Source organism: Cryptomeria japonica, chromosome 6 (assembly GCF_030272615.1).
Source record: "Cryptomeria japonica chromosome 6, Sugi_1.0, whole genome shotgun sequence".
NCBI lineage: Eukaryota > Viridiplantae > Streptophyta > Pinopsida > Cupressales > Cupressaceae > Cryptomeria > Cryptomeria japonica.
The window spans coordinates 458161877-458171076 of record NC_081410.1 but is presented as its reverse complement, the minus strand read 5'-3'; positions in this window follow the sequence as shown (position 1 = coordinate 458171076).

Sequence of the window (9200 nt, the reverse complement as noted above, 5' to 3'; positions counted from 1 at the left end):
AAGTAGTCATCATTATTAATTCAGTTGGACTCAGCTTAGAGACTGATTTCTTCTCAACTTGTGAAGTGTCAATTGCCAAAACCTTTGTCAGGGAATCAGTTTTACCTGTCGGTATGGACTCAATGGTTTTTACCTTATCCATCTCAACCTCTATTGCACCGGTGGCTTCGCCAATTGGTGCAATGTCGATTACTATCGGTGGAGTATTATTCATAGAATTTCTAGTGTCTTGCACATTGCCGTGCTCAAAAATGGTTTGTGTTGGTATAGAATGTACACTCTCCTTAGCTGTCAGTGGTGTTTGAGTATCTATAGTTACTATCGGTTGTGTCAAAACTGGAGTTGAACTTCCCAAAATACCTTTCCCTTTTGTTATGTTAAGAATAGTGGAAGATGTTGCCCTTGCAAATTCTTCTTGAGATGTGAGAAAGTCTGGGTTTTTCTGAAATAATTTGGTCCATCCCTTACTTGTCTCATTTACCACCTCATTTACTCTCCCCATCATAAGGCTTATCTGTCAGGATTTACTACTGAAGATTGTCCTATTTGTAGTGTCTATACATATTTTTATTTCCTCATTATTTATAGTACCACACAATTCAAAAAGTGCTACTTCTTTGATCTCCTTATCTCTCTTGACAATGTCAAGTCTCCTAGCCTCAAGTTTATTATAGAAGGATAAAGGTATCTCCTCCAAAATTTCAATTAAGGATTTCTTATAGATGTCTATATACAACAAAATAGCCTCTTCTAATTCACTTTTCTCCTTCTCTTCTAAATCTTCATAATACTTTGATATATTTTTTAGTATTCCATCTTTTGTAATTTTATCAATAAGCTCAGCACAGGTCACTGTAGTCTTACCGGTTCTAGTATCATCACCCTTATGCTTTTTGCTTGTGATTGTCGGTGTGACTAGTTTCCTCTTCTGTATAGGCTTCCTTGTTGATGGTGGAGGTGCAATAGGCTTAGTTTCCTTTCTAAAAAGTCTCCTCCCAGGCTCTACCTTCTTCTTCTCTACTGGTGGTTTTACCACATTATTCCTTTGTACCCTTCTAAAAGCCAGAGGTTCATTATCCTCAGGATCAGGGTCAGAAGTGATAGGGGAAATTTGAACTTGTGGTTTCTTCACTTCTATAGTACCAACCTCTGTCGTTTTAGCTACCTGTTTTGATTTGGAACCCAATTGAGTGTCTATCTTATAAAGAACTGTAGCGTCCTAAAATTGCGACACTTGCAATTTCGACTGCATTTCAGTCTTCACGATGGCGACGCAACACGCAACCTGAATGGAGACCCCAAAACTTGCTCACGACACCAAAAACTGCATTTTTCAAGCACCTTGGCCTGAACCTCCTTGCACCCCGCTGTCCCGGAGGTGGGACCAGAGCGCCCAGCGCCCTGGTCCCTGGGTCCTATTTTGGGCTCGGTTTCCTAAGTGATATCGGGTCTTTTTTATTGCAATTTGGAAATATACTTCCCTGGTCGGCCTAAGGTCGGGAAAATCAGTCTATCAGCCCTAATTGACAAGTATATAAACTACATTTTCCTCTTTCATTCGATATGATGGAAAAGGCGTGGAAATTATACTCAAGCATTCAAGCATTCCTTCAAGCAATTGATCATTTCAAGTCTCCATTCAAGGCTAAGTGTTGCATTCAAGACAAGGATTCAACCATTGAAGAGGAGATCACTTACTACATGCTACATACAACATACTACATACTACAACATACAACATCTAAACCTTCGCACATAAGGATACCAACATCCTTAGAACAAGGTATTAGTACTTGTTTACATTGCAGTCATTTACATTTACAGCTCTTGCTCATTTCTTGGTTAATTCCAAAACCGGGGTTTGACCTAAAGGCAAACCCCTAATCCCTAACCCCCCAATCGTCTTCGCTTTTCTGTGTGTAGGTTGCAGGTACGCGACTGAGATTGAAGATCTGGAATCCTTGTGCAGAGACGAACCGATCCCCCTTCGTTTGACGGATTTTTCGGAGGACCATGGCGCCGGGCACCATCGTCCCGACAACTTTTGCTCAAATTTGCAGGACAGCGCCGTATCGACATTTTACTGCTAATTCCAGGTCCGCAGCTTCATCCTATAACCTAAACTCAGTTTATAAGCGAATCTTTGTCACTTTCTATGCATGCTTAGCTTAATTCTTCTATGCACATTCTTTACAAAAGAGGGTAGCCTTGCTTTCCTAACCCTTGAAATTAATTTAGCATCCAATCTTACATTGTGTGGGATTGAATCTTATGAGTTTCAACCCCTCTTTTGAATGTAAAGTCTTCCCCTTAAGTGAAAACCCATCGAATCCTAGCGAACCTCCCTTCTCTCTCCTCGGAGTCAGAAGAGGGGAGAACAACTAGGGTTCGACCGCGATTTTCCGCTTTACATTTTGGTGAACCCGACGTGAACATCCTTTCTAATTTTTCATGCTTAGATCTGAAAAGTTGATTACATTTCCATGTGTGATCTTTTGCAAAATTTTAGAGGTGATTGCATAAAAACCCTAAATTTTCTTTTTGAACATTGAACTTGCGAAATGTTTAATTGTTAATGCTTGCTTCAGATCTACTTTTCTATTACAAATTATCAATTCATGTCTGTACTTTAATTTTGAAAATTAAGTGGTTAAAAGTCAAAACCCTAATTTTTGAAACCCTCTTGATTCAACCTTTGTCCGACAATTTCACTGATCAAAACATTTCCAAATCAGCTGTAACTTTGGATTCTGCAATAAAATCACATTATCCTTCATCCCTGAAAATTTGGAAAAAAGTTGCGAGGACCGTGTTGCACTCTGAGCGCCATCGTCCCCGACATTTTTTCCGAAATTTCGGGAGCGACATCTTACTGTGTTTTTCTGCTAAAATCCAGAATTTTGGCTGATTTTATCAATTATAACACCTTCAAAATTACAGTCAAAGTTGGTCTTGTGATTGCTTGGTCTAAGGCTCCTAATCATTCAAAAATTGTCGAAATTAAAATTTTGTGTCAAAATTGCGTTTTTATTATCATAAATCTGAAAAGTGTGTCTACATTCATTCGAAATTTCAGTGCTTTATTCAAATTCTTGCAATTTATGACTTTTGAAATTAAGTGCTTAATTACAACAACTTTGATTTCCGCTTTCAAAATCGAATTTTGCGTGAAATTGAGTCAATTTTTAATTTTCAAAATTTGCATTGCTCGTGACATTCCCTCTAAAATCATAAAATTCAAAATTTCAGTTTCCCTCTCTTTTTCAAAATTCAAAATTTTGCATTTTTCGACAATCTTGATAGGGTTCAATTTTGAGATTGCAACTTTAATTTGGCCTATCTACAGATCGTAAAATCCCTCAATTTTTTCAGATTAGCTCTAAAATCATCATACCTTTCATCCCTGCAAATTTCGAAAAAAGTTGCAAGGACCGTGTTGCACTCCGAGCGCCACGGTCCCGGACATTTTTTCCGAAATTTCGGGAGACTGTTGTGATTGTATTTAACAGCTTAAATCTGGAAGATTGGCTGGTTTTACTGAAAATTGCTATCTCTAAGATCAAAATCTTTTCTCTCTCTCTAGTGCATGAGTTTTACAACAGTAAGCCCTACTTACACTATTCTCGTTAGACAAAGCCGTAGAATTAAGTCCTTTCGAGGTTTAACTACCGAGGAGATGGAACCTAATTTGAGTAGCCTTTTTAACGAGGACATGGGTAATTCCTCTAATCCTCCTAATGATGAAGAAGCTCCCCATGAAGTTTCCGTTGAACAACTTTCGAAATTGGATAACCAATTTGACGATTTTCACCAATGGATGTCTCATGAGTATCCCGATAGTCAAGCTCTTCCTTTAATTGAGGGTCTAAAACGCATGCTTCAAAGTGATAAGAATGGAATTGATGTTTTACGTGGTATCGCACATATTGTGGATTCGAATGTGATGCCTATGAAGAGTTGTGCTGAATCTTTAGGTTATACACAACCTCCTACACAAGTCAATCATTCTATTCCTTTGACAACTACTATTGCTAGTATACCTACCTTTACATCAAACATCATGGCTACCTCTATACAAGACATTCCTCCTGTGATCACTAGTCATGGGGGCAATCCTCCTTCTTCTTCAATTAATCCTCTTCCTTCATTCAATCCAACTTCTTCGTACATTCCTTCAATGAATGTTCCTATCACATATTCACAAATGAACATGACGCAAGGGGGCAATTCATTTAACCATTCCATTCCTCCTTGTAATGTTCCTCCTATCCAATCATCCCCTATGGTTGACTATCATAGGGTCCCACCACCTTACTCTTTACCTTCTTTCAATAACATCACGCCTCCATCTCAATCTAACACACCTAATATGAACTCTTCGACTGAAGCGACCATTAACAATCTTGCACAAACTGTCTCTTCTTTACAGCAACAAATTGCCTCTATGAATCAATCTAAGTTTAGTGTGCCCACATTTGATGTTGCGAGCCCACTTTCTCTTGATATTGTTCGAGCTATCCCTCCTAAACATGTTGAAATCCCGCATTTGGAGCTTTATAATGGTAAAGGAGATCCTCTAACACATGTTAAGACTTTTCAAACAATTTGTACTGATTTTGCTTATGACTCAAGGTTGCTTGCAAAACTGTTCACTAGAACATTAAGAGACAAAGCCCTACAATGGTATTGCTCGTTGCCTTCTTATTCTATTACTTCTTTCGAACAACTTGCAAATGCTTTCATTCAACAATTTCAAAACAATATAAGTCCTAAAGTTACTTTGATTGATTTAATGCATTGTAAACAAGGTGTTAAAGAAAAAGTGACTGATTTTATTGGTAGATATAAGCATTTGTACGCTCAAATTTCTTTTCCAGTGCCTGATAATGATATTCAAAGAATCTTTATTTCTAATTTACAAAAAGATATTCGAGACAAACTTCTATTTTCTGAGTTTACTTCTTTCCAACAGTTGTGTGCCACTCTTCACAATTATCAACTGACTGTGAGTCAAATGGAACAATCACATCCTATGGCTCCGAGTGATAAGGGTGATAGCAGTCAACAACCATTTGGGAAGATTAAACCAAACAGAGATTCCATCAAATTCAATGAAAACATCATCAACAACAATGTGAATGCAGCATCAGGTGTGCCTCCTATTTCTAAATTTTTCAGGAAAGAAAGAAAGTATACTCCTTTGAATGAATCATTGCATGATATTATGAATAAGTTATTGGGACAAAATGTGCTTACTCTTCCTCCTGTACGACAAATTGATCCTGCAAAGATTACTTCACCTTATTTTGATCACAAAGCTTTTTGTCATTTTCATCGTTAGCCTGGTCATGATACTAAAAAATGTTTTTCTTTAAAGGGTAAAATTCAGGATTTCATTGATAATAATACTATTTCTGTTTCTGGAGTGAATGATAAAGGCAACACATATGTAGCTCCTCCTAACCAAAATCTTCAGATTTTCACTGATCCATTTCCTTCTCATACCTCTAATGCAATTGAGGCTAATGATTCCTCTCTTTCATCTGATGGTCTTGTGTCTATGACTCCGAATGTGATTAACTTTGTAGAGCAGCAAGAAATCCCTAAAGAACCTTCCATCACATTTGATTCTAGTGAAACCATTAGAGCACCTGATGGTCCTTTATACATAGTTGCAAAAGTCAAGAATACACCTTGCCGTGGAGTGCTTATTGATCCTTCGTGCATGGTTAATGTTATTACTGAAGAATTTCTTTTTACTTTGCAATTGAATCAAGTGATCTATGACAAAATAGATGTGATTGTGAAACTATTTGATGCATTTTCTTCTCCTGCAATTGGTTCTATTACATTGCCTATTGAGGTCCATAATAAATCTCTTGATGTGAACTTTGCTATTATTCCTTCTTCCGAACAATTTCGTGTGAAGCTTGGCTATCCTTGGCTATCTTCCATGAAGGCTATTGCTTCTCCTATACATAAGTGTTTGAAATTTCCCCATAATGGTGAAGTTGTTACTGTCAATCATAGTCTCTTTAAACCAGCTGAAAGAACCTCTAGTGTTCCTATTGATTACTTTTGGCCTAAACAATTCCAATCTCTTCCCCCGCGAAGTGATCATCTTTTCAAATCTTATCAAAAGTGGAAAACAGATATGATCCTATCTTTAAGTGAACCCAGAACACCTAAACTTGACATTCCTATCATTCTTGAGAAGGAAATTCTTCCTTTGAAAGATAAAACTAATGTCTTTCCTCAAGAAGATTCCCAACCCGTCCCCATGGATGTGACTATGTCTATGCCTGATAAATCTTCTAAGAGTAGATCTATACCTCCTCGTCATGATGGACTTGGTCTTCTCCCTAAACCAAAAATTCCTCCTTTATATGGAGCAGTTCCTCCTCCTGCCTTTTATAGAGAGAAGAGACCTTCTTCTTCTCCTATTATCCAGCCTAAGACACCACAACCTAAACACCCAAATGATAAGGATGAGAAAATTCCTCCTCCTCTATCTTCTACACTTCCTACTAAGACTAGACGTAATCGTTCTGCACGCGAACGCCGACGAAAACGTCGTCTTAGGGCTCAAGCAGCCGCTTCTCAAAATTTACAATCTCCAAAAACACCTTCAACAAGCATTATTCCATTTTCGCCTCAGCCGGATATTGAGCCTAAATCTCCTAAACATAAGATGCATGATGGTCTTGATCCTGTGCGAGTTAAAGATCCTATTTTTATAAATCTTGATGATGATATAGATGAAAATGTTACTCCTCTTGCTTCTGATAGCGAATATGAACTTGTTGATGTTGATAACCATTTATCTAATGAATTTTCTAAAGCACTTATCCTAGCTCCTAGACAAGAACAATGTGGCTCGGAACATGAACATAGCCCTTGTTTGGATCTTGTGATAGCTCCATCTGCTGTGTTGGATGTTCCTCCTCTAGCGTGTTCCCTGCCTTCCCGAAACATTGATCAGCAAGATCGGGGGGTAGATGACGTGCTAGACTAGTTACATTAGCATAGCAGATTCTCTTCCCCCTCCCTTTTGTTACTTCTTCTATATGTTATTCTCATTCTTCTATTTGTTGTCCTTGGTGTTGTCTACTTGAGGACGATGCAAAGCATTGAGATCTATTTGGTCTCTCTCATGTTGACTCAAAAGACACATGTGTTCCCTTCTTCTAGGTGACCTTCCTTGATTGGGGAATGAAGAACAATTATGCATACATACATATGATATATACATGACTTATCATACAGCATACTGACCTCGAGGAAAGCAAAGTCACCTCGTGCTTTGTGTTTTGTGTCTATTATCCTTGGGTTTATCTCACACTTGGGGGCTAAATCCTTGCAATAACGTGCTCCTTTCCTTTCTCATTTCTTATGTGTATCACTACGTTAAAACAATCACCCCCGTTGAGGTGCGTGCGATCGCTTTAACGTAGGGGGCATACACCCTGACTATCCCTTCACGATACTTGAAAATTTCTTGGAGAAATTAGCTTTGCCTTGAAAATTTTCGGTATTTCTCTTACATGACTCATAGTGAGGGAACCTTACTACTGACAGTCATGGTTCTCCCTCGTGATCTTCCCTTTTACTTTGTCAATCGAAGTCGTAAGATCCTTAGTCCACTGGGGGCTTGCTGTATCTTGCCTCCTTGACATGGTGAAAGTCTTTCAATGTTGTTTCCTTGTACTTTATCGGAAGTATGAGCATACATACTCCCGCTAAAGTGGGGGCTAAATGTAGCATCCTAAAATTGCGACACTTGCAATTTCGACTGCATTTCGGTCTTCACGATGGCGACGCAACACGCAACTTGAATGGAGACCCCAAAACTTGCTCACAACACCAAAAACTGCATTTTTCAAGCACCTTGGCCTGAACCTCCTTGCACCCCGCTGTCCCGGAGGTGGGACCAGAGCGCCCAGCGCCCTGGTCCCTCAGGACCAGGGCGCCCAGCACCCTGGTCCCTGGGTCCTATTTTGGGCCCGGTTTCCTAAGTGATATCGGGTCTTTTTTATTGCAATTTGGAAATATACTTCCCCGGTCGGCCTAAGGTCGGGAAAATCAGTCTATCAGCCCTAATTGACAAGTATATAAACTACATTTTCCTCTTTCATTCGATATGATGGAAAAGGCGTGGAAATTATACTCAAGCATTCAAGCATTCCTTCAAGCAATTGATCATTTCAAGTCTCCATTCAAGGCTAAGTGTTGCATTCAAGACAAGGATTCAACCATTGAAGAGGAGATCACTTACTACATGCTACATACAACATACTACATACTACAACATACAACATCTAAACCTTCGCACATAAGGATACCAACATCCTTAGAACAAGGTATTAGTACTTGTTTACATTGCAGTCATTTACATTTACAGCTCTTGCTCATTTCTTGGTTAATTCCAAAACCGGGGTTTGACCTAAAGGCAAACCCCTAATCCCTAACCCCCCAATCGTCTTTGCTTTTCTGTGTGTAGGTTGCAGGTACGCGACTGAGATTGAAGATCTGGAATCCTTGTGCAGAGACGAACCGATCCCCCTTCGTTTGACAGATTTTTCGGAGGACCGTGGCGCCGGGCGCCATCGTCCCGACAACTTTTGCTCAAATTTGTAGGACAGCGCCGTATCGACATTTTACTGCTAATTCCAGGTCCGCAGCTTCATCCTATAACCTAAACTCAGTTTATAAGCGAATCTTTGTCACTTTCTATGCATGCTTAGCTTAATTCTTCTATGCACATTATTTACAAAAGAGGGTAGCCTTGCTTTCCTAACCCTTGAAATTCATTTAGCATCCAATCTTACATTGTGTGGGATTGAATCTTATGAGTTTCAACCCCTCTTTTGAATGTAAAGTCTTCCCCTTAAGTGAAAACCCATCGAATCCTAGCGAACCTCCCTTCTCTCTCCTCGGAGTCAGAAGAGGGGAGAACAACTAGGGTTCGACCGCGATTTTCCGCTTTACAAGAACATCTTGTACATATGCAAACATCTTTTCTATTTTCTTCTCTCTTCTCTTCCTGTTAAAACTAGTTTTTACTTCAAGAGCCTTCTCTCCTGTTGTACCAAACTGTTTTGTCTTATCATCTAATGGGGAATCTAACAACATCTTTGCATGCAGTTCAAAAATTCTATCATACACCTCATATCCAAGCTCAGTAACCCATATTTGCCTAG